Below are 24648 nucleotides of genomic sequence, written 5' to 3'. Positions count from 1 at the left end.
TGCGATGTTCACGTCCGAGTGCCTGAGTCCAAAGCCTTCCATGTTAAGGCTGAGAGTTCGACCTGCCCCCAGCATCACCTGGCCCTTGCACAGAGCAAGCCTCTTGACCCGCAGAAAGCTACACCTCCTTGGTCCCGAGGCATCAAGATACGGACTCCGGAAAACATGATCCCATTGTTTGCAAGTCTACTGTCCACCTTTACTTGGCAATACATTCGGACGCTTCCAACAACGCACAATACGAGACAGTCTTCTACTACCTGCATCTGCACTTTTCCCAGGTTAGAAGAGCCAGGAAGTAGAATTATAATCTCCGGCAGGAAAGGAAAAGCTCTCCGCTCAGCTGGTGCGCTGGCAAAGGAGATTTTTCTAGCTGCTTTTTACAAAGATTTATAAAGGGAGGCTGCATGCAGAGCTCTCAACCCAGAGGGGTGCGCTGTGAGCCCACGTGGCTTGTGGGCTGTTCACAGGTTGCAACCCCCCCCCCCCCCCGACCCCACCTTTCCAGAGCCCCACTGCCAGGGAGCTGCTGGCCCCTGCACTGCCCCGGCACAACACAGGCAGGAATGAAAGAGCTGTAGCATCTCCTGCGGTGGCTTTCCTGTCCGTGTTGAGTAGGACTTGTGGCAGCCTCCAGCCGGGGTTCGATCACCCGGGTATCCAGCTCTCAGCAGTGCTCTGCCTACGAAGCTGCACGGAGAGTGAGTGGCCAGTCCCTATCCTGACATTTCCCCACAAGCCCTGCTATTGTTAGTGCACAGTTCTGCAGGGTACCAGGAACGCACAGACTGCAGTGTGGCCGAAACACCAATGGTAGCTACTCAGGGATCCACCTTTCCTGCCCTCCTACCATCTGCTGAGATCTCGTGTAGGAGTGATACAAAAATGGATGGAATGTGGGGTGCCTGGCCGGCTCGGTCGGAGGCCTGTGCGACTCTTGATCTCAGGGTCAGGAATTGGAGCCCCACGCTAGGTGTAGAGATTACGAAAAAGAAAAACAAAACTTAAAAATTAAAATGGATGGGAAACGACTTTGCTCTGAAGGAGTTCAGACGTTGTAGGAATCTTTACGTCCATCCGTTACCCTTTGAATGCTTAAAAACACTTAACTGTGTTAGTGGTTGCCATTTGAAGTGTTCGTTGCTGGAACCAAATATGCTGGACTAAAGTATGGGATGAGGCTTCTCCTGTTGTAAGAGTACGCCCCTGTGGTCATTTCAGTTTCATTAATTCTCTCCTTTATGTGAACACGGACGCCACATCGAATTATGAACAAAGGATTCGGTTGTTTGGGATAGCCTGAGAAAGCCAAACTGGCGCAAAAATACGCATTAAAGAGGTTACTCTACTCACTTATTTCTTTCACCAATTGTATGTCCGTCAATACATAAACGGGTCCTGTTAGCACGTATGGATAAGCTTCTTCTTCGTTAAATTAATTCACCAAAGAACAGCTAGAATCACTAAAAAAAACGGGGCTAGGGATAAGCATTCAAAACCTTTAGAAATTTGATGTATACGCATATGCATATATACACTTAGGTATTCTACATATACACACATATATACACTCGGATATACATAATGACATTCAGATATTAAATATATATACACCCAGATTTTACGTACGTACATGTATATACATACACTCAGATATTACATATATACACACACTCAGGTATTATGTATATACACACACACACCTATATACGTACACTCAGGTATCATAATAACATTCATATGTTATATATACATTCACATATTGTATTTGTACACATATATACATACACTCAGGTATTACATATATACATATACACACTCAGGTATCATACACACACACACACACACACACACACATACACTCAGGTTATCATACATAATGACATTCAGATAGTATATGTACATTCAGATATTATACATGTACACATATGTACATACACTCAGATATTACATATATACATATACACACTCAGGTATCACACACACACACACACATATACACTCAGGCATCATACATAATGACATTCAGATAGTATATGTACATTCAGATATTATACATGTACACATATGTACATACACTCAGATATTACATATATACATACACTCAGGTATTATGTATATACACACACACACCTATATACGTACACTCAGGTATCATAATGACATTCATATATTATATATACATTCACATATTGTACACATATGTACATACACTCAGATATTACATATATACATATACACACTCAGGTATCACACACACACACATATACACTCAGGTATCATACATAATGACATTCAGATAGTATATGTACATTCAGATATTATACATGTGCACATATGTACATACACTCAGATATTACATATATACATATACACACACAGGTATTATATTCACACACATGCATACAGTCAGATATTACATGTACATACATATATAGCAGATAAACACCGGGACTGCTGGAGCCTGCCGAGGGAGCACAGTGGTCAGACACAGGGTGGCAGGGGGCTGGGATGAGCGTTGCGCCCAGCCCCATGCAGCAGCCCAGGTGCAAGCACACAGCAGCAGACAACCGTGTTTTAGCCAAAGCTGGCTTTTGCCAGGTAACCAGGGAAGGAGGAGAAAGGACCACTTTCCAGAAAGAAAAGGAGTGGGGTCGTACGTAAGGGGGCAGCGAACACCAAGAAGGAAGCAGGGCCACCGGTCACAGCAGGGATGAAGTATTCCGGTGCACGAGGATAGCTACCATGGGGGACGATGGTGATCCGAGTGGGCGCTAGGCGTCCCGGTGTCAGAACCACCAGGTACCACTCCGGGAACAGGCAGCTGCCGTGAGACAGAAGCCAAGATGACCAGAAAGGAGGGCAAGGGAGAAACAGGAACCTACTTCTCTTTATTTCTTTATGGACTTTAAACAGGGTCCTACTTTTAGAATGATCTTCTGTGTAGACAGATACTGCAAATGCAGGAACAGGAAGGCAGACATGGGACTTGTTGGTAAAATCCTCAGTAGGCATGGAGGAGGGCCGGGGGGGTCAGCATAAGGCTCAAACAAGAGGGGATGGGGATGAGAAAGTCTGATGCTCATGCTTCAAGGGAGCAGGGGATATTTAGGGAGGAAGAGGGGCAGTGGTCTAGAAGCAGCAAGGAGAAGAAAGAGGCATCGGCCCCATCCTGATAAATGTGTTCGCTGACCCAGTAGCAGGTGCACATTGGCAAGAACACAGTCACTGCACAAGGGCTGTATTCACAGATGAGAAGACAGGTAAAACCCTAGTCCGTGGCCAGACAGCTGGGCAGGGGCAGCCCTGCCTGCACCCTCTACCACGTGGCATCTTCTATGTGGATACTCTGTGGTCTCCAAACAACTAGAGAAAGACTGGTCTTTTGCAACTAGTGTTGGGACACAGGCTGCACATGAGAAAAAAATGGGCTGTGCCTCCTAACAATGCCTTGAGGTAAAACCACAACTTTACCAGCAAACCTCAAAAGTAAAGAAGTCATAAAGATCTAACTATAAAAATTGGGTTTCTAGATGGTAAAAAAAAAATACCATAAGTCAAATAAGAAATAAGTGAAAAACTTGGCATCATTCCTGTTATATGTAATAAACAATTAACATCCCTAATTGACAAAGGAGAAAAAGGAGAAAAAATAACAATAGAAAACACTGCAATAGAAAAGCTGGAAAAGGATGTGAACAAATAGACAAAGAGAAACAACATGAATAAGTATTTGAAAAGATGCTGGATCTCACTCCTAATTAAAGAAATGGGGTGAAAAGATGCCATCAGAGCAGCAATGATTAAAAATGCAACATTGCTGGATAAAAACTCAATATTGTTGAGTGTGGTGTGAGAGGAACTTCCACTTATTTTCTTAGGAGTATGATAATGGGTGCCATTTGTAAAATAAATTAAAAACAGATCCAAATATACAACATGAGTACCTTTGACCCACACATGCCACCATAAGCATTAATTCTATGGATAGACCGGCAAAAATATTCCCTATGTGTGTAAAAACATATTCTTGGTAGACTTATTTGCAAAAGCAAATACTGGAAATCTACTTAAATACTCATCAGGAGGGACAAGTTGAATAAATTATATTGTGTCATCCATACAAGTAAAGAATGAGCCAGACCTACAGGGGTTGGTATAAAAAGATGTCTATGACATAACAGCAAATAATAGGACACAGTACAATTTTTACAATAATCCAATCTGTGAATATACATTTAAGTAAGACACTCACACATAAAGGTTCTAGAAAAACGTAAAAGAAGAAAAAAAACTTGCTGATAATCACTTTAGACTAAAGGGAATTTTACTCTTCATTTTATTCCTTCTAAATTTTTTTTTAATGTTTATTTATTATTGAGAGAGACAGAGACAGAATGCGAGTGGGTTAGGGGCAGAGAGAGAGAGGGAGACACAGAATCCGAAGCAGGCTCCAGGCTCCTAGCTGTCAGCACAGAGCCCGACGCGGGGCTCCAACTCACGAGCTGTGAGATCATGACCTGAGCTGAAGTCGGACACTCAACCGACTGAGCCACCCAGGCGCCCCTTCGTTTTATTTCTAATTGAACTGTTGCGTTTTTTTGTTCTTTGTTGGTTTTTTTTTGTTTTTTGTTTTTTTTACTTTCTGCCTTTACAACTCTTATGTTTTTAGAGCTAAAGATTTTTGATGTATTACCCATGAGATAACACACATTGAAGGAAAATAATTAGTTTTCTTTGGCCTCACCAAAGACCATGTTAAGTACAACATATTGCAAGTCTGAATTAAAATCCCACAGAGGGGCGCCTGGGTGGCTCAGTCGGTTAAGCGTCCGACTTCGGCTCAGGTCACGATCTCACGGTCCGTGAGTTCGAGCCCCGCGTCGGGCTCTGGGCTGACGGCTCAGAGCCTGGAGCCTGTTTCCGATTCTGTGTCTCCCTCTCTCTCTGCCCCTCCCCCATTCATGCTCTGTCTCTCTCTGTCTCAAAAATAAATAAACGTTAAAAAAAAAAAAATTTAAATCCCACAGAAAGACCCCACTGCTTTGCATTCTCAGGTCCCTGAAGCAAATTCTTGGTGTGAGGCTTGCTCTGACATCTGTGCGGAGAATAGTCAGTAGAAGCTCAGGCTTCTCCTTGCTGTCTCTGTCTCCTCTGTCCCCCTCTTCGTGGTGAATGCACTTTCAGACTTGGTGTTAAGCAGTCATCAGCACAGGCTCGTGCTCACTTACCTACAACTCCTTCCACACACAGACACAAAAGGAATTCAAAGGCAATCCCTCTGCTTCTCCCCAATCTTTCCATTCCCAAGCTGAGAATTTCTTTTAGCTGCTGCCTAACGTGGAAGTTACTGTTCCCCAAATCAACACAGATCTATGCATTTCGGCCTGTGCAGCCACAATGAGTGGAGGCTTTCGCATGTGCCATCTGTTTGACTTTATTATGAATAGAGGTCTTGTCCAGCTTCAAGAAAGCGATCTCTGTCTACGGGCATTGTCACTAGTGGTCGTGCACGCTGGGGGACAGAGAGCCCCACAGGCATGACTTACTCCACCGTTGTCTCCTCTGGGGGAAAATAAAATACATTCTCCAGTAATGGAGACATTTGTGAAATTAGCTATGGAACAAATTCATTGGCTCATTGACTATCAATTAATTAAATGCGTTGTTTTTTTTTTAATTCTCCTGTTGTGATAGAAGGCATTTGGCTAATTCCACCATCATTCCTGATTCTGAGAAATGACTCATAAAAAGGAATTTGATTCTCAGCTTTAAACCTGCTTGCACAAAGGGCTGACTGATTTACCCGACTGGATACTGAATTAGGAACAAAATAAGAAGCTTGTTATAGTACAGGCGTTACTGCAGGGAAAAAAAAAAAATGGAATGATGACATAAAGCCTACACCAACTTTAAAGAACTTAGAAAATAATTCCTTTGACTATGTAGTCTGAAAACAAATAAGGTAGATTTTACGTGCTGATAGGGGGAAAAAAATCTCCAGATTAAGTAGAAAAAAGTAATAGGCCGTATTTCCCATTTAAAAAGGGAGGTGAGGGGGGCCGGTATGCAAGTATATGTAAGAAATTGATAGGAGGCTAAAGGCCTAGGGCAGGAGAAAGAAGGGCTTTGCGTTGTGAAAGTTCCTGTACTACTGGGTTTTTTCATTTTTAATGTACTATATATTTTTTATTGAAGTGAAATTCACATAACAGAAAATTAACCATACTAAAGTGAACGATTCAGTGCCATTTACCACATTCACAACGCTGTGCAGTCAGCACTTCCATCCGATTCCAAAACATGCCCATCATTCCAAAATAAAACACATTACCCACTAAACAGGTATTCTCCACTCCCCCCCTGCCCAGTTCCTCACAGCCAGCAATCGGCATTGCCTCCATGGTTTTACCTATTCTGGATCTTTCATAAAATTGGGATAACACAGTCAGTGACCATTTATAGCTGGCTTCTCTTGTAGTTCATTTTTTTTTCAATATTTATTTCTGAGAGAGAGAGAGAGAAACAGAGTGTGAGTGGGGGCGGGGCAGAGAGAGAAGGAGACACAAAATCTAAAGCAGACTCCGGGCTCCGAGGTGTCAGCACAGAGCCTGATGCGGGGCTGGAACCCATGAACTGTGAGATCATGACCTGAGCCGAAGTGGGACGCTTAACTGACTGAGCCACCCAGGCGCCCCTGTACTTCATTTTAAAAAACTAACATTTAGGGGGAACCTGGGTGGCTCAGTCGGTTAAGCATCCGACTCTTGGTTTCGGCTTCAGGTCAAGATCTCACGGTTTGTGAGTTTGAGCTCCACATCGGGCTCTGTGCTGACAGCATGGAGCCTGCTTGGGATTTTCTCTCTCTCCCTCTCTCTCTGCCCGTCCCCTGCTCTCTTGCCCTCCCTCTCAAAATAAATAAATAAACTTTAAAATAAAATACAATAAAATAAAATGTTTTGGCATCTTTAAAAAAAAAAAAAACAAAAGAAAAGAAAAAAAAAAACCCTAACATAAATCAAATATTTCCCGGAAATATTTTATCCAAGTCATTCACTGTCACTTTTTTTTTCAGAAATATTTGAAAAGCCTAATATCTGTAAACCCATTACATCACACCCCAAAGATGACAGAGAAATGAAACGATCCCCGCAAAGATTATCCAGAGAAGCATTTTCTGCTCAGTAGTGCAAAAGTTATCAGTCAACCGGAAATTTTGAACACACAACCTGTGCAGAATATCTTGCAAGGTGTCCTAAGTCATTTAGAAGAAACAGAATGTTAGATTCAGAGCTGGAAGGGAATAGAGGGTTCATTACCTCTTACTCAGAGGTCAGAAAGTCGCAGCCCAGACCCACAAAACTGGCTGGCTTCACGCTGCAGTGTGTCCTGTGTCCAGCTATGACCTGTCCTCTACCACGGCCAACGCCTTCAAGGGGCCTGTGAGGGCAGAGACGTGAGCGAGACAGAGGAGTACGTGTGGGTATAAAACTTGGAGGGTGGGAGTCTGAAGTTTCAAGTCCAACACGTGTAGCGCAGGGAGGCCATTGGTCGCATCCTCGCGAGAAAAGGTCGGACAAACCAAGAATCAAGGGCTTCTGGCAACCATCGGAAAACGGGGCAGAGGGCAACCCATCCCCCCAAAATCTGGCGAGAGGCGAGACAAAGGGAGTCACAGCCGAGATCTGCTGGCTGTCAGGGCCACAACTGACAGGAACACCTGCATGGCAACGGTCACGAAGTGCTGGAGTCTGATGCACTAGCTCGAGAGTGAAAAGGAAACTCCGAGGAGCCACAGTCTTGAGAGAGCCCCACGTATTTGTGGGTTGACCCCCCCCCCCCCCCGCCCCACCAGGAGTCCCACCAGGATCGCACGGCAAAGGGCCAAGAACATCCCCAGCCCCAGCTCAGGCCGGGGGGAGAGTAACCAAGCGAAGTATGCGTGGGGTGGTCCACGTGACACAGTCTCCCCACCTGACGAAGGACAGTGACCCGACCCCAGCCCCACCTCCTCCTCAGCTCACCTGAGGAGCGGCAAGAGGGCTCAGAAACACTGGAGAGGGCTGGCTACACAGGCCTGCTGGAAGCCTGGGGTTGAATCCTGAGAGTAGAGAACGCTTTCCTGCCCCTCAACTTAGCGTCCGTTCACAGGGTCCCATCTGGTCACGATGGGTGACAGCTCAAAGAGCTGCAAGAAAGGGACGCTGCTGAACGAGGAAGAAACCCCCGAAGACCACAGGCCAGATGAAAACGGGCCCCTAGAGGACCTGGGGCATCCGGCACCCACCGCTTCTGCCCTCGAGGAACACAACTCAGCTCCTATCCAGATGAACCTGAAACCTCACACTGAGGTCACTTCCTACACCAGATCCATCACGCCCAGATATCGACGACAATGAAAAATACACAAAGCAGGCCAAAAGGCAAGGAAAATCCCAATCGGCAAGGGCCGCAAACATCGAAACCAAGCTCAGACAGGACACAGATACTGGAACCATCCGACAGGGAACTTACAAATAATTGGGATGAATGCGTTAAAGGCACTACGAGAAAAAGCAGACGAGCACACGGGTTATAACCAGCAGGGAGATGGACTTTTCAAGACAGAATCAAAGACAAGGGCAGAAAGAAAACCCAGTTAAAGGATGAAGAATGCCTCTGTCAGGCTCACCAGTAGACTGAGCACAGCAGACAGAAAAGGCAGTGAGCCTCGAGACTTTGACAGAAAAGTTTCTAAACTAAAATACAAACAGGAAAAAATAAAAGAACAGCACATACAAGAACCGTAGGATAATTTCAAAATACATAACATACACATAACCAGAATACTGGGAAGAAAAGAGAGGATGGGGGCAAAAAATATTTGAAGCAAGAATGGTTGAGAAACTTCCCAAATCAATGACAGATGCCAAACCCTGGATTCAGGAAGCTCAAATAACAAAGCAGGGTGAAAAAAAATGTACACCTACATATCACGGTCAATGGCAAATATCGAAGACAGAGTGAAAATCTTGAAAAAAAAGCCAGAGAAGGGGAAAACACTGGTACTTTAGAGGAGCAGGAAAAAGAATCAGGTCTGAGCTCCCTTCAGACACCATATAAGCAAGAAGAAAAGAGTGAAATATTTCAAGCATTGAAAGAAGACCTACCAGCAACCTGAAATTCTATTTCCAGCAAAACTATCCATCAAAAGTGACAAAAAAGAAACACTCTCAGATAAGCAAAAACTGACCAATGTGGGACCAACTGTGTTGCACTCCAAGAAATGTTAAATGTTCTTCAGAGAGAAGGAGAGTTCAAATGTTAGAAACTCAGAGGAACATAAACACAAGAAGAGAGAGAGGGGACAAGCCAAGTTAAAATACTTTATTTTTCTTATTTTAAATTGATCTGAAAGAAAATGGCTTAAACAATAACAACGACGACGTATTGGGTGATTATAGCATATGGATAAGGGAAATGAATGACAGGAAAGTCATAAGGGAAGGGAGACCAGAACAAGGAATACTCTGTATCTTAGATAACATTATTACATATCAAGCTGTAGAGTATTATTTGGAACTGGGCTTAAGTTTACTTGCAAATGTGTATTGCAAACTCTAGGGCAACCACTGAAAATGTTAGAAATTAGTATAACTGATGTGTTAACAGAAGAGATAACAAGGAATTATATACAATACTCAGAAGCAGAGAAGTCAGTAAAAAGGAGGGGGAGAAAAAGAGCAGGTGTAATGGATAAAAACAATTACGAGGTGCCTGGCTGGCTCAGTCAGTGGAGCATACAACTCTTGATCTTGGGGCTATGGGTTTTAGCCCCACTTTGGGTATAGAGGTTACTTAAAAATAAAGTCTTTAAGGGGTGCCTGGGTGGCTCAGTTGGTTAAGCGTCTGACTTCAGCTCAGGTCATGATGTCATGGTTCGTGAGTTCAAGCCCCTCGTAAGGCTCTGTGCTGACAGCTCGGAGCCTGGAGCCTGCTTCCGATTCTGTGTCTCCCTCTCTCTCTGCCCCTCCCCTGCTCGTGCACTGTCTCTCTTTCAAAAATAAATAAAAACATTAAAAAATGTTTAATAAAATAATATCTTAAAAAATTGCAAACATGGTAGATATCCATCCAACTGTATCAACAATCACTTTAAATGTGAACCGTCTGAACACACTGGATAAAAGTTAAAAGAGAGATTTTCAAAGTGGATAAAAAAGCAAGAGTCAACTCTATATTGTCTAAAGAAATACCCCGTAAATAAAAAGGCTCGGGTTAAAATGAAAGGGGTAAAGAAGGATATACCATAATCCAAAGAAAGCTGGAGTAGCTGTGTTAATTTCAGACAAAGCCAACTTCAGAACAAAAATCATCAGAGATAAACAGGGACATTACATAAGGATACAGGGGTCTGTTCTCTAAGACATGATAACACTAAACATGTATGTACCAAACAACAGAGCATCAAAATACAGAAGGAAAAACTGACAGACCTTGCAGGGAGAAATACACAAATCCACGATCATAGCTGGAGACTTCACCCTCCTTTCAGTAACTGACAGATCCAGAAGGCAGAAAATCAGTCAACACATAGCTAACCCAAGCAGCACTAACAGTCAACTTGATTTATTTGACACATAGAATATTCCATCCAACAGCAATAGAATGCACATTCCTCTAGCTCATAGGGAACATTCTAGGCCATAAACGCTACCTTAGTAAATAAAAATCAAAGCCAAAATCATATAAGCTTTGTTTTCACATCACAATGGTATTAAACCAGAAGTCAATGACAGAAAATTGGAACATCCCCAAATATATGGAGATTAAATAGACTTTTAAATAACATTTGGGGCAGGGGCACCTGGGTGGCTCAGTTGGTTAAGCATCCGACTTTGGCTCAGGTCATGATCTCACAGCTCTTGAGTTTGAGCCCCACGTCAGGCTCTGTGCTGACAGCTCAGAGCCTGGAGCCTGCTTCAGATTCTGTGTCTCCCTCTCTCTCTGCCCCTCCCCAGCTCATGTTCACTTGCTCTCTCTCTTTCAAAAATAAATAAGCTTTAAAAAAACTTAAAAAAAAATAATAACATTTGGGGCAAAGAAGAAGCCTCAAAAGAAATTACTAAACATTTTGAGCTGAATGAAAAAAAAAAAACTTATCAAAGTATGTATAATGTGGCAAAAGCAGTATTTACAGGGAAATTTGTAGTATTTTTTTTGCTTTATTTACTTATTTTGAGAGTGTACAAGAGAGCACGAGCAAGTGGGGGAGGGGCGCAGAGAGAGAGAGAGAGAGAGAGAGAGAGAGGAAGAGAGAGAATCCCAAGCAGACTCCATGCTGTCAGCCCAGAGCCCAACACTGGGCTTCAACCCATGAGCTGTGAAATCATGACCTGAGCTGAAATCAAGAGTCGGATGCTTAACCAACTGAGCCACCCAGGCACCCCAGGAAATTTGTAGTATTAAATGCATATATTAGAAAATCAGAACAATCTAAAGTCAGTACTCCAACCTTTCTTTAGGAAATGAGAGTTAGAAAAGCAATTTAAGGGGCGCGAGGGTGGCTCAGCCAGCTAAGTGTCCGAGTCTTGATTTCAGATCATGATATCACGGTTCATGAGTTCAAGCCCACATGGGGCTCTGTGCTGCTGGTGCAGAGCTTGCTTGGGATTCTCTCTCTCCCCCGTCTCTCTCTGCCCCTTCCCCACTGGCTCGCACGCGCTGTCTCTCTGTCTTTTTCTCTCAAAATAAATAAACTAAAAAAAAAAAAAAAAAGGGAAAGCAATTTAAGCTCAAACAAGCATAAGAAAAGACATAAATTTTGGTGCAGAAATCAACGAAATCATCAACAGGAAATCACGACCTGGTTCCCTGAAAGATGAATAAAATTGATAAACGTCTAGTCAGGCTAAAATCGTGAAGGGTATGATGGGTCCAGAAGATGTCAGGGGTGTATGCCTTCCATAAGAAGTTGTGGCGAACTCAGCCCACGGCCAGGCACACGTCCTGCCACCAGCAATGCCACATTTGCTGGCATCGTCACTGAAAATTTGAAGGAAAACCACCACCAAAAGAGAAAAACAGGGAAAGGAAGAAATACGGCATCATTTCATTTAGCCTGCCCTAGTTTTAGTTGAAAAGCTAGAGAAAATAATAGCAGCCTTGATGGGCCTAATGGTTTCCGTTTTCGCAGACCAGAAGTGCAGTATTTTATTCAACCAGAAGGTGTTTTCCAGATGAATCTGGGGAGAGCAGACAGCGTTCCTGGAGTGTCCGCAGCCCTCCCCACTTCCTCACATCTCGCACCTGCCAAACCCAAGGGGTCATCTGTGAATCTGCTTTTTGGACACGCCTTAAATGGTTTCTCTAAGTTTTCTTAATCACGGTTGATTTCATCCTTGCAGGAGCCCGGAAAAGGCAGTCATCCAAGTACTATTCTCACTTTTTAGATGAATAAGATGGGGAGTTTCCAGACAGGTTCAAGGTCTTTGCAGAGGATCCCGTGGGCACTGACTGGAACAGGATCCAAAGCCCCGGAGCCCCTGCCTGGCGGTCGTGCTCCGTTCCCCTCAAGTCATGACCACAGCGGCTGAACCGTAAGGTGCTCCTCGGGCCACACCGTCACACCCAACTGATGTCAGCTGCCCTTGGTCAGACCTGCACAGCTGTGACGTAAACCCCCCCGCGGGGGAAATGTGTGCGTTCCGATGGCTTCTTTCCCATTTATCAATAACAGGGTGCCTTCTCCTTGTTAATTACCCATTCCTCGTCAAACCCACGGCAGCGAAGTGTCCACGTCCGGCCGGAGACAGTTGACTCATTTGTTGAAATATGTATCTGCTGCTTCTGAACCAACAAAATGTAGGCAGGTGTGTTGGTGGGCAAGATTTACAATTAAAAAAATGTTAAAAACAAAATCACGTATTTCACCATAAGACAGAACCACAATAAAGAGTCAAAAGCAGAAGAAAACGCCACAGTCCTTATGAATTATGATCCCTTCCCTCAGCATATTTTCCAAGGTTGAACACATATTGTACACAGTAGTTCAGTCTCCTGATTGCTTTCGCTTCATGATATATTACGAACATTTTCCCACGTCCACAATCTCCAAAAACCTTATCTCATCAGAGCAGGATATTTACATAACCATACTTAGATGTTTTCCATTTGGGGCTGTTGCTTAAAAAAACAAACAAGAGAAACATTTGGGCCTGAAGATTTCTTTTTGTCCACATTTACTATGGCTTCCTTGAGCTACGCTGCCCAGAGTGCAACTGTCTGAAGTATTTGCGGTCCCGAATAAAAATCATGCATTTAAAAAAAAAAAAAGAAAAGAAAATCATGCATTTATCCTTAAGCAGTCCCCTCCCCCACCCCAGCCGTATTCAGACAGCTTCTGCTGAGGCAGCATAATTTATTCTTAACCACTTCCTGCTCTGCCTCAGAGCCCACTTCGTATTAGCAAATGTGCCTTTAACCTATTCCTCTTAGAAATTCTTTTACATAAGAAGTTCATCTTTACCAAGAAAAATCTTTCTGACCATTCAAGTTATTTATTATCACATAATGGTAGTTATACTGTAACCACACTGACTTCTAGAGAAACAGTATGGTGTAGATAATGTAGACAGAGCTCATACATGGAAAGATCCATATATAATTGAAGCGAAAATCACACAAACTACATTTGTGGCATCCAGATGATTCTCTTTACTAGCAGCTCGGCTAAGGGTGTTTGCCACTGGGGTCAGTTTATAGATGCCATTAGTCTTAAAAATCACCTTAGAGTAGGCTTTAGAAAAACCGAACACATAAACCCTGGGGCAGATCTGAAGACCCTTTGTATTTTTTAATGTATCGAGTTGAGTTACAAGTTTAATATACTGGGCACCTGGGCCGCTCAGTCGGTTGAGCGTCCAACCTCAGCTCAGGTCATGATCTCAAGGTTCGTGGGTTCGAGCCCCACGTTGGGCTCTCTGCTAACCGCTCAGAGCCTGGAGCCTGTTTCGGATTCTGTGTCTCTTTCTCTCTCCGCCGCCCCCCCCCCCCCGCCCCCCGGCTCATGCTCTGTCTCTCTTTCTCAAAAAAATGAATAAACATTAAAAAATTTTTTTTTTAAAGTTTAACGTCCTGAAGCTAAGCGGACCAGGTCCTGTGCTGGGAATCCCTCGAGGAGCCCAGCTGGCAGCACGTTCACCCCAAGAAAGAGTGACAAATAAGTGTGGAAGTCTGAGTCCCAGCTCAGGCGGGAGAGGGGCAGGATGACCGGGACAGAAGGCAGCAGGGATGCAGGAAGGAGCAGGTGACGCGGGGGCGGTGGATACCCTGGGATGCCCTGGACCACAGGGGCGTGTCAGGTGACGGCCAGAAACACAGCCAGCCAGGGACAACAGGACAGAGAGTGGAACCAGCCAGGGGAACCCACATGCTTCCGAGATGCAGAGGAAATCACTGGGAGGCTATGAAAGCAGGGGTGCCCTGAGGAAAAGTGGGGGTGCCGTGAGGAAGGCACTGCTTCCAGGAATGAGGCAAGCGGCAGGGAGGAGGTCGGGGAGAGCTGTCCTGGGCGAGGGGCTCACCAGCTGGTGGGCAGCTCAGTTTCGTATTCTAAGACTAAGCTGAGACACGCTGACTTAGGGAGCAGGTGCTAGAGTGACAAAATGTGGGGACAGGCTTCTCTCAACCAGCCTTCGCTGGGCTCTACCCTGTGGGAGATCCGGAGTACGCTTGACTTGATCCCTGCAGGGGGGCAGGGAGAGGGCCAATGTTCCGGAAAAATCACAGCAGGGGCTGTGAGAGTGACAGGTGGGCTCCCTCTCCAGGGAAGGGGGACAATCAGGAGGTCCTGTGGCAGTTAACCCGCTTCCAAGGTGACAGTGGAGGCAAATTTCAAGGACCGTGGTGTTAAGTTTGTCCAACGCGACCCCCTCATTTTATACACTGAAAAAAACAAAACAAAACAAAGTCCGAGGATATGTGCATCTGAATGGATACTGACCTGAGCCCAGTCCCCTGAAGAGTTGAATCTGAATGACACAGGCTACATCCGAGGGAGGCACAAATGTGCCAAATCAGGCAGGAATCCCAAGTATCTGGGGCTAAACTCAAGACATTGTCACTGCAGAGTGACAATGAGAACACGGCCCAAATCAGGGCCAGACACGCTACTGTGCAGCCAACCGGTGTTGGTGACCCCCGTCCGAGGAGGACGCACGGGCCCTCTATGGGGGGGTGGGGGAGGGGCAGGAGCTGTTCAGAAGGCCCGTGGACCTCCAAAGAAAGGTATTCGGCCCTGTCCCTCCAGACCAGCACTATGGCAAGTACAGTAAGGAAATATGACGTGAGCCACATCTGTGATTTTAAACTTTCCGGCACGGTTTTTTAAAAAGGAAAAATAAGCAAGGAAAATTAGGGTTAGTCAACACTGTATGTAAATAAAGTCCAATTATCTCAACATGCAATTGATACAGAAGTTATTACTGAGATATTTCACACATGCATATTCTGTCTTTCACAGTAGATCTTCGAGACCTGGGTGCTGTCTACACTCTACGCTCACAGACCGGGTCCCTCGGGACGGGCCACACAGCACGGGGCTCGGGAGCCCGTCGAGCCGGCAGCTACCGCCCAGGCAGCCCAGCCCTCCACCTGCGCTCCCCTCTGCCTGTCCGGTCCGGTTTGCTTCTGCTCCACCCGGAGGAGGAGGTCCTGCCTCCCCTAGATAAACACCATCTTCCAGGGAGCAGCCTTGTGTGCTCGGCCGGCGGGACACAGCCCGAGCTGGTCGTGAGCTGGTCCCCTGGAGAGAGTCCGCACCCACTGCATGTGGCCAGGAACCGAAAGAAAACAAGGTCACTGTCACGGACGCAGGGCGTGGGGCCAGCGGAGAAAGAGTCTCCGGAGCGATTAAAGTATTAACAGATAAGAACCGTCCCCCTGGCCACCATGCTGCTATGGGAAGAGCACGTCCATTTCAGAATAAACTGAAAACGTTTCCTCCTGAGACATGTTCCCGTCTGCATAGTCCCCAGCCCAGTACCTGGGTGAGGGCTCAGTGAATATTCATTCAACATAAAAACAAAACAAAACAGCACGCACCTGAAGTGTCGAGCTCCTTCACAAATAGGGAGAGTGCAGGGTGAGCGGTGATGCCCGGTGAAAAGGGATTCCTGTGTGTCCCGACTGGTTGTTTTTACGCCCATGAAACTGGAATGTATGAAATTCCAAAAGCTTACGGGGCGCATACCTGCCTGCTGATTGCAGAACAGCGCACCCCATCTGTTCTGGAAGGGCCTCGCCGGCCCCCTTCCCTCCCTCGCGCCCTGTCCTCGCCTTCGCCCCGTACTCCTTCATCTGCCTTGGAACCGAGGAGGTTTGCCAAATGAATGGACAAAAGAACAAAAGAAGGAATGGACGAGATTGCTTTCTGGCCTCAGATGTCTTTGAACGGGGAAGATGCCGGGTTAAGTTCCACAGGTATTTAGCCGGTGCCGGACGCGCAGGCATACAGAAATCAACAGGACGGGACGGTGATTTCCTTGGTGCCCAGGGCACCTGAAACCACAAATACTCAGAGGAGACTCAGGGTGCTCACCTTACATTGGCAAGACACCAAGAACATGTAAGCCGCGTGCACCTTGGTCTGGACCTCGTCCCCTGAGGACTCCTGCCTATCACAGAACAGATAAGAGAAGCAGGGACAATTTATGACAGCACAGTCTGGCCAGGCACCACTGGGGCGCTGGCTTCATGGTCTGTCCCGTCCAGTCTCTCAGGGACGGTCTTCCAGGTTCTGGCTGCTTCTCACCTGCCGGGCAGCCCGGTTCAAGGAGACACGTGCAGAGGCAGCCACGGTGCTTTGTTTATTGCGTTTTGTTTCAGTTTATTTATTTTGAGAGAGGAGCAGTGCACGAGGAGGAGGGGCAAAGAGACAGGGAGAGAGAGAGAGCATCCCAAGCAAGAGCCCGACGCGGGGCTCGATCCCACGAACCATGGGATCATGACCTGGGTGGGGATCAAGAGTCGGACGCTTTGAGCCACCCAGACGCCCTGTGCCGTGGTGCTTTGGGAAAAGCCTGTTCTTCCCTGATAAACAGGACAGACGCGGCCCCCCTCTCACGCCACCTCAGACACGGATGTGAGCCGGTAGCTGGGGAGAGCTGCCTGGACCCCGGGGGTACCCAGCATGGGGGCAAAAGACAGCACGCTGAGGACGCAGGTAACAGCAAGAGCGGAACCCGGTTCTGGCCAGCAGCACGGAGCGGCCCCCGTGCCGTCGAGGACCCAGAAACACGCTAAGTGCGTGTTAACAGGTGCTCCGTTGCAGGCCAGACATACAGTAACGTACGAATGCACACAAGCGTGTAGGACCTGACGCTGGTAGGGGTGCCATGGGATGAACCGTGTCCCCAGAAGGGACGCTGAACTCCTAACCCCCGGTATCTGCGAATGTGACCTTGTTAGGGGTCTCCGCAGGCGGTCGAGTCAAGATGTGACCAGCAGACTGGCGACCAGCCATTGCTGCCTGCATCTGTCCGTGCCAAGAACCCCACAGGATGGGTGGCTGGTAAACAGAAGCGTTCACTTCCCGCAGCGCTGGAGGCCGCAAGTCCAAGATCCGGGGTGTCTGTGGAGAGCCCGCCGCCCGGTCCAGACAGCCATCCACTCACTGTGTCCTCACAGGGCCGACGGGGCGAGGGAGCTCCCTGGGGCCTGGTGATAAGGGCGCTGATCACGTGGATGAGCGCGCCCCCGCTCACGACCTAAGCTCATCCCAAAGGCCCCGCCTCTCACCCCATCGCACTGGGGATGAGGTTTCCACACAGGAATTTGGCGGGACACGCACTGAGCGCACCCTGACCCAGAGGTGGCTTCTTCAGGTGCCACCAGCCGACGGGATAAAAACACCTTCTTCTCTTCCTTCTTCCGCAACGTTGGGCCCTGTCCGCCACCCCTCTGGCCTCCGGAAACCACAGGGCCTGGGATCCAGGGGCCTGCGGCTAATGCCTCGTGGAGACACAACGAAGGAAGAGGTGAGTGTGATCTCAGCGGAGCGGTCTCATCCACACGGGGCACTGGGGCTGCCTGCCTGTCAAGCAATTAGGAAGACGTATACACGGTTTTAGCCAACAAGTTCAAGATCAGGGTCAGAGCCTCCCGGAAGCTCCTAATTCCGCTGTGCTAGAGCGTGCCTGCTACCAGGACACACCGTGTGGCCATCAGGGCGTCGGGAAGCGTCGGTTTACGGTTTCTCCACCTGCTCGCTGACATAACCAACGGCGGCCCTCAGGGTCCCCCCACGCCTTCACGCCTCCCGAAGCAAAGCCGCTCCTGGGCGCCACACCCTGTGTCATGCCACAGAATGGGAGGTGTCACCGCAGACCAAAGGAGGGTGCAGGGCACTCAACAGACTCCTCAGAGGCGGAGAACACACGGAACATTCTACACGCAGCGAGAGGATCTCCGCAGCTGCTCTGTGATTCCTCCGGGTGAAGAACCGTGCGATTCAGGGGCCCACAGCGCATTTACCCGACAAACACTCTTCCTGGGAACTCCGGCCACCTTTTTACCCAGAGCAACCCAGTCTCCTACTAGGAGCTCTTGTCTCACACTCAAACTGACGTCGTCTGCTGTCTACACAACTGGAGGACCCAGGACCGGCAAGGCCTTCCTCCCTGCATCCCTGACCGACAGGGCTGGAGCCCACAGCCCTCCCTTCTCCGACCCCAACCGACCCCCACCTGCCCTGCATTCAGCTTCTCACCGTCCTACAAGCGCGCTGCTCAGACTCACCTCCCAAAGAGAGAACCCTCTCGATTTGCTCAGGTCAAGCTGGAGTACAGAACATAAACTGGAATCCGATTTCTTCACCAACAATCCACCCAAGGTTTCCCTTCTGAGCCAGGTTTATCTTGTATTCAGCCACTTAACAAAAAACACGCATTTAGAAACTGCATGACGTGCGCAGAGAGAATGCAACAATGAGTAAGTTCTTACCCTTGTAGGGCTTACGGTTTAGCAGAGGAAATAAAACGGTTACATAAATCACTAAAATTAGATTAGAGAGTTTCAAGGGCAATCACAGGTTCTGAAGGAAAAGTTGCCATGGAAGCACCTGGTAGAGAGAACATTTTGGCCCGCGGATGGGAGACAGAGAAAGCCAGGACTTGGCAGGGAAGAGGCTGGCATTCTGTCCTGTGCTCCACACACCGCCAGTGTCCCATCTGCAAGATGCCAGCCCCCGGTGGGTGGATCTCCACGATCCCCACGTTAATGATCCTGCAGCTTTGAAAAGAAGGCGGTACGTGTGCTGAGCCTGGAAGGACCGCTAGGAATGTGGCCCACGGAGACGGCAGAAGAACGTTCCGGGGCACACGCTTGGAGACCGTGGGGGGTGGGGGGAACCGCACTGGAGAGGCGGGCTGGGGCCAAGCGATGAAGACTCCCGGAGGCTCAACCAAGGTTGCACCCCCCCTTAGTCGACAAGCGAGGGAGGTAGCCGAGGGTGTCCCAGCAGCAAAGTGACAAGACATGATGAGGGACCCGGGTGGGTGTCACACAAAGCTTCCCAAGAAAGTCAAAAAACACCTGCATCGTTCTGGCTTCAGAACACCTACCGAAGAGAAGGTTTTACCCGGATGAAGAGGAGGGTGCCTAACGCAGGGGTCTGCACGTTTCTGTGAAGGGGACGTGTCCCACCACCCCCAACCAGGGGAGAGTGACGGCCTCCCTGATCAGCAGGCTACCCTTCCCGCAGGGTAGGAAGCCTCGATGGGAGGAGGGGTGGGCGAGCAGGGGAGGGCAGGTGGAATTCGGGAGAGCTGTGGACAAGCCAGCCTCCGGGGGCAAGTAGGAAGGACCACACCCCACCCACTGCTGGCCCCCTAACACACGTCCTGGATGCGGACGGACCGAAGGGAGGGCGGGCGCCCTCCCTGTCTGCATGGCTAACAGATCAATGGAGGTCTGAGAGGCATTCTCTCCTGGTCTGACGCAGCCTGCACAGGCCCACCGCCCTCCTGATAACCTCAACACGCTGCCTCCCCCAGCGTTAAGTAAACACACCCCGTTCCAAAGAACTGTACCCAAAAAGGTCCCAGGAAAACCACGTAGTGGGAGGCGTTCCGAGGACAGACACAAAACCCCGCGGAAGCAATAACCCTCCTAGGGCCACCATCCACAGCAACTCTGTGGGTCTGGAATGTTCCCCTCTGCTCTGCTGGGTCTGGGCTCAGGCTCCCACCCACAGAGCTGTGCCTGTGGGGGCAGAAGCTACCGAAGCCCGCACCTACAGAGGATGTGGCTGACGACCGACTGGGAGGTTCTCAACAGCAGGCAGGCTGCTACGGGCCCGGCCTTGCGCAGGGGGCCCTGAAGACAAGAGGCAGTTCCTGGATTGCTGCCTGTGGTTCCGCTCACCTTCTTTGAACCGAATCTCCTCCAGCCCACAGACCTGGTGGGTGGGAAGGGAAATGGGAGGGGCAGAGGCTCTAAAACTACACAGTGAGCCCATCCCCTCCCCACCCCCCAGACAGGCAGGAGCTTCTAGAAGACACCAGAAACGAAAGCACCTCTTTTACTGCCCGGAGAATCTTGGTTGGAACAGCCTTCAGAGACAGCCAGCCTCCTGGAGAACAAGACCACGGCAGAGCCGGGGGCTCTAAGCTCCCAGCCCACCCTGGCTACTGCCTGCTGTTCCCAGACCCAGATCTGACGTTGGGCCTCCAAAGTGGCCTGGCTAACCCAGACTCATCCTTCAAGTCCTTGGCATCACCGGCTCTAACGGGCAGACTCCTCGCCACGCCCCACTTCACTCTGCATTCCAGCCCCAGCCATAGAACAATCTACCAATGTGCTTCCGCCCTCAACATCACAGAATATACCCTTTCCTGAGGACTCCGGGTCTCACACAGGCTTCAACATGTACCAAGTGCATGGCCTTGGCCAACCCAATGGCTCTCGGCTTCACTTCCCTCCCCTGTAGGTCGGGGACAGCAGGAGCGCCTCTCCCACGGGGCTGTGTGAACACTGGGTCCACCGCCAGGGCCCGACCAGCACCTGCTGATACAGGACGTGCTAACTGAACGTGAACTATGGTTTCCTCTCTCCCTACGGCTAACGCTAGGAGACTGAAATGTTGGTCGACACACTACCTCACACCATCCGGGGGGAACTTATTTTTCTCTGTTAACAGTACATCCGGCTTGTCAACCTGCTCTGCAGAGGAAGTCCTGCTCTCCGAGTCCACAGGCCATCCAGGAAACACGTTCCAACTCAGGTTCTAGATTCTGGGAATGAAGGAAGATGGACATTCTCATCACCAAGAACCACCCTCTCCAAAGCCTACCTCTCAACATAATCACCTGCAAGGGAAGACGCTCTTCTTGATAAATCCTTAAAATTGGTTGCATCTGGGGAGTTATCCTGCAAGGCTGATTCTCCCGGAAAAGCAGCCCACTGCTGCTGTGGGTTTAAGGCAGCCCACTGTTCTTTCTCGGTTTTGGAAATCATTCGGGCCAACACCTGAGTTTTACAGTTGAAGGAACTGGGGTCCCGCAAGAAGGTTAAGACACTCGCTCTCAGTCCCGTAGCGGGGTCAGAGAGTTGGGCAAGCTCTGTCCTTCTGGAATAATCCCCAGCAGGTATGTGAACAGTTGCTGCAATTGAATTTCATCACCTAATTAAGAAAAGCTGTTCATGTGTGTCAGCAATGCAGAAACAAAGGACAGAGGAGGCTGGTCCCGAGAATGATGACCTCAAACAACTTTTCTAGTCTTAAGGAAAGGCACCTTCAACTTAGTCCTTGGATCTCCAAGGTAGGAGGCTACCCGGAGAGGGTCCATCCTCCTTAGAAGCATTCCATTCTGTTCATGGCCCCCTGGCTCCCTCTGATGTCCCACCTCCAGAAATCTGGGTGTGGGGGGGGCACTCCATGCTTGGTCAGATGACCTGTTAAGAGTCTGAGCCTCACTGTCATCCTGAGTGATTCCAGACCACCAGACCCCCAGAGGAGCTGACTTCGTCTCCACTGTGCCTAGCCCAAGCGCAGAACAGAAGGAACAGCAGACAGGAAAGGAGATGCCGGGCCCAGACTAGCCATAGCCCTTGTGTGCGTGGGTCCCCAGGCTGGGGTCGCAGGCCTGTCTCCTCTCCAAGTCACAACGAGTGGCTGGGCTAGGAATCTGTAATGACCATCCAGCTCTGGGATCCTCAGTCTGCAAGGACACGACCCCCTCCTGTCTCCACCACCAGAGAGAAGGGCTCTCAAGAAGAGGAGAAATTTGAACAAAAGAAGACAGCAGGGCCAAATTATGAACCACAACGGAATAAAGAAGCGACGTGGCTCCTAGCTTCTGGCTGAGCCCCAAGTTCACCCGCCAAACGTCAGCAGCTTCAGCCGAAGAGTGCGTGGGGTCCCTCCCAAGTCCCCAACCACAGCGGGTCCACAGGAGAAGCACCGTCCTCTAGTGCAGCCGGGACGCGGGAATTACACACTATCAAACCAGGGGCACCAAACACGCTGATCAAACACGCATCTGAAAGTGGCCTTCCGGCTGTCAGGACCCCATCCAGGCACAGCCTGTGGGTGCCCACGGTGCGCCTTCGTGGCCTCAGCTCAGCCCTCAGCGTTTGAGTCCGCCCTTGGGTAGCTCTCCAGGCCCACTGGCATTGGTGTCAGGGCCCCTTTAAACACGTAAACTTCCAAACTCCAATTCTGCTGGATCTGGAAAATTCCCACCCCATCAAAATTAGGTTATGTGCGTCCCGTTTTCTCACGAGGTCTGCAATCCGTGCCCGACCTTCCAGAAGTGGTGGAGGGGGAAGCCCACGTCCCAGTAGGTGGGAGGCGGGGAGGTGGGTCGGATTCTCCAGGCGGCACACTGCACCAACACCCCCCTCATCACACAAAGCAGCGTTCAGCTCGCTCACTCTCCTCCACCTCCGAAACCCTCAAGGGCTCCCACGGCCACTGGATCGAGACCAAAGTCAGCCCCGAGTTTGAAAGATGGTGATTTGTCTCCAAATTTCCTTTGCATTCTTTACAAATCATACAAAAACAAAAACCATAAAGTCAACCAGAAAAGTAGGAAACACCAGGTGCCTGGTGCCAGGGAAAAAAAATATCCCTGCACACCGTGGTTCCCACCCCGCTGCTGGGCCAGGCAGATCCCTCCCGCCAGGTGCATTTCCGGACACCCGGACCCGCCCCGCCTTCCAGCTTTGACTCAACAGCCCTCCTTCACGCGGCAGCCCGACCCTCCTCTCCCTCCCGGGGACTCCAGCTCCACAGGAATCCGCACCAACTTACTTTGGGCCCTGCCCTTTTCTTCAGCACACAGCTCCTCCGCTGGCCGCTCCCTCCTAAGGGCACCCCCCCACCCCGCCCCATTCACTAGAATGTGTCCTTACAGATCCCCAGGCCCCGCTCCCAGCAAAGAGCTTCCTTGCCAGAACTGTTCATTGCAAGATGTCCAAGTCAGATGTCTTTCTGGTGCCGGGGCCAAGGCCCCCTCCCCCAGGGCACCCACTCGGGATATTCTTGGGGAGCCTTATCCAACCCTTGTCCGTTACCCGGACTTCCGCCCGGCGCAAGACAAGCACCGGGTATTTGTTGAACGGGCATTATTATTATTATTATTATTATTCGCTGCAAAGAAAGGCAGAGAGAGAACTTTGGAAGTGACCATTCTAGACCTGACTATGGAGATCACGAAGGTACAACAGGGAGCCCCTTGGTCCCCGGGACAGGAGCCTGGCCCGAGCGCCCAGGATGGTGCCGGGGTGCTGGGGGGGGGGGGGAGGGAGTGCGGCGCCGGAGGGCGGAGCGCCCAGACCCCCGGGAGGGGGAGGGCGCGGCGGGAGGGCAGCGGCCGCGGTCACCGGGGTGCGGGGATGGGCAGAGCGGAGGACGCGCGGCTCCCGGCCGCCCCGGGCCGCGCCGCCCTCCCCGCCGCCTCCCGCGCGCGGCCGGTTCGCGCTCGTCCCACCCGGCGGCCCGCGGCCCTCCCCCCCCACCCCCCGCCTGCCGGAGCGCCGGGGTCGCCGCGCTGCAGACCCGCGCCAGGCGCCGGGGCCACCGAGGGACAGGGCAGGGCCAGGGTGGCGCCCTCGGCCGGGAGCCTGCGCGTCCCCGCCCCGACCCCAGCGCCCCGGGACCCCGGCCGGGTCCGCCCCGCCCCGCCGCATCCCTCCTTCCCCCCCCACCCCACCCCCGGCCGCGCCCCGCTCCCGCGACGCCGACACAAAGCGACGCGCGTCACCCACCTGGTCCCGCGCGGCCGGGGCTCCGGGGGCTGCGCCCAGGCCGGGTGTCCGGCGCCGCGTGCGGGGTGCGCTGTCCGGTGCCCGCGCCCGCCGGAGCCGCCCTTTATCCCCTGCCCGCCCTCCAGCGGGGCGCACCGGCGGCGGGGGGCAGAGCGGGCGGCGGCGAGCGGCACAAAGACGCGGGCGCCCGGGCTCGGCCCGCGCCCCCGCCCGCCGCGCAGCGCCCCCTGCCGCCCGCCGCGCGCCCGGCCTCCGCCCTCCGCCCTCCGCCCTCCGCCCGCCCGCCCGGGGCGGCGCCTCCGCCCGCCGCGCGCCCGGGACCGCGGGGTCCCGCCTCGTCTGCGGCCGCCGGGACCCGGGAGGGGGCGGGGGAGGGGGGCGGCGTCAGCCGGCTGGGAA

The 24648-nt window shown here is 50.3% G+C and overlaps 1 protein-coding gene across 7 annotated transcripts in view; it reads right to left on the bottom strand.

The window, feature by feature from the left end:
- RNF144A (ring finger protein 144A) overlaps window positions 1–24441 on the bottom strand; it is a 124915-nt gene extending 100474 nt beyond the window's left edge. For 3 of the 7 annotated variants that reach the window (XM_047845158.1, XM_047845162.1, XM_047845157.1), the window contains exon 1: window positions 24250–24441. The gene's annotated coding sequence lies outside the window, so the exon portion shown is untranslated. Of the gene's footprint in view, window positions 1–1353; window positions 1562–21137; window positions 21273–21347; window positions 21363–23293; window positions 23314–24249 lie in introns of those variants that run through there. The other 4 variants (XM_047845160.1, XM_047845165.1, XM_047845164.1 and 1 more) reach the window with 4 other exon arrangements.
- Window positions 24442–24648: the final 207 nt, after the last annotated feature.

The sequence above is a fragment of the Prionailurus viverrinus genome, unplaced genomic scaffold (assembly GCF_022837055.1).
Source record: "Prionailurus viverrinus isolate Anna unplaced genomic scaffold, UM_Priviv_1.0 scaffold_33, whole genome shotgun sequence".
Taxonomy (NCBI): domain Eukaryota; kingdom Metazoa; phylum Chordata; class Mammalia; order Carnivora; family Felidae; genus Prionailurus; species Prionailurus viverrinus.
Note: the sequence above shows the minus strand (reverse complement) of the source record. Positions and strands in the feature narration are given on the sequence as shown.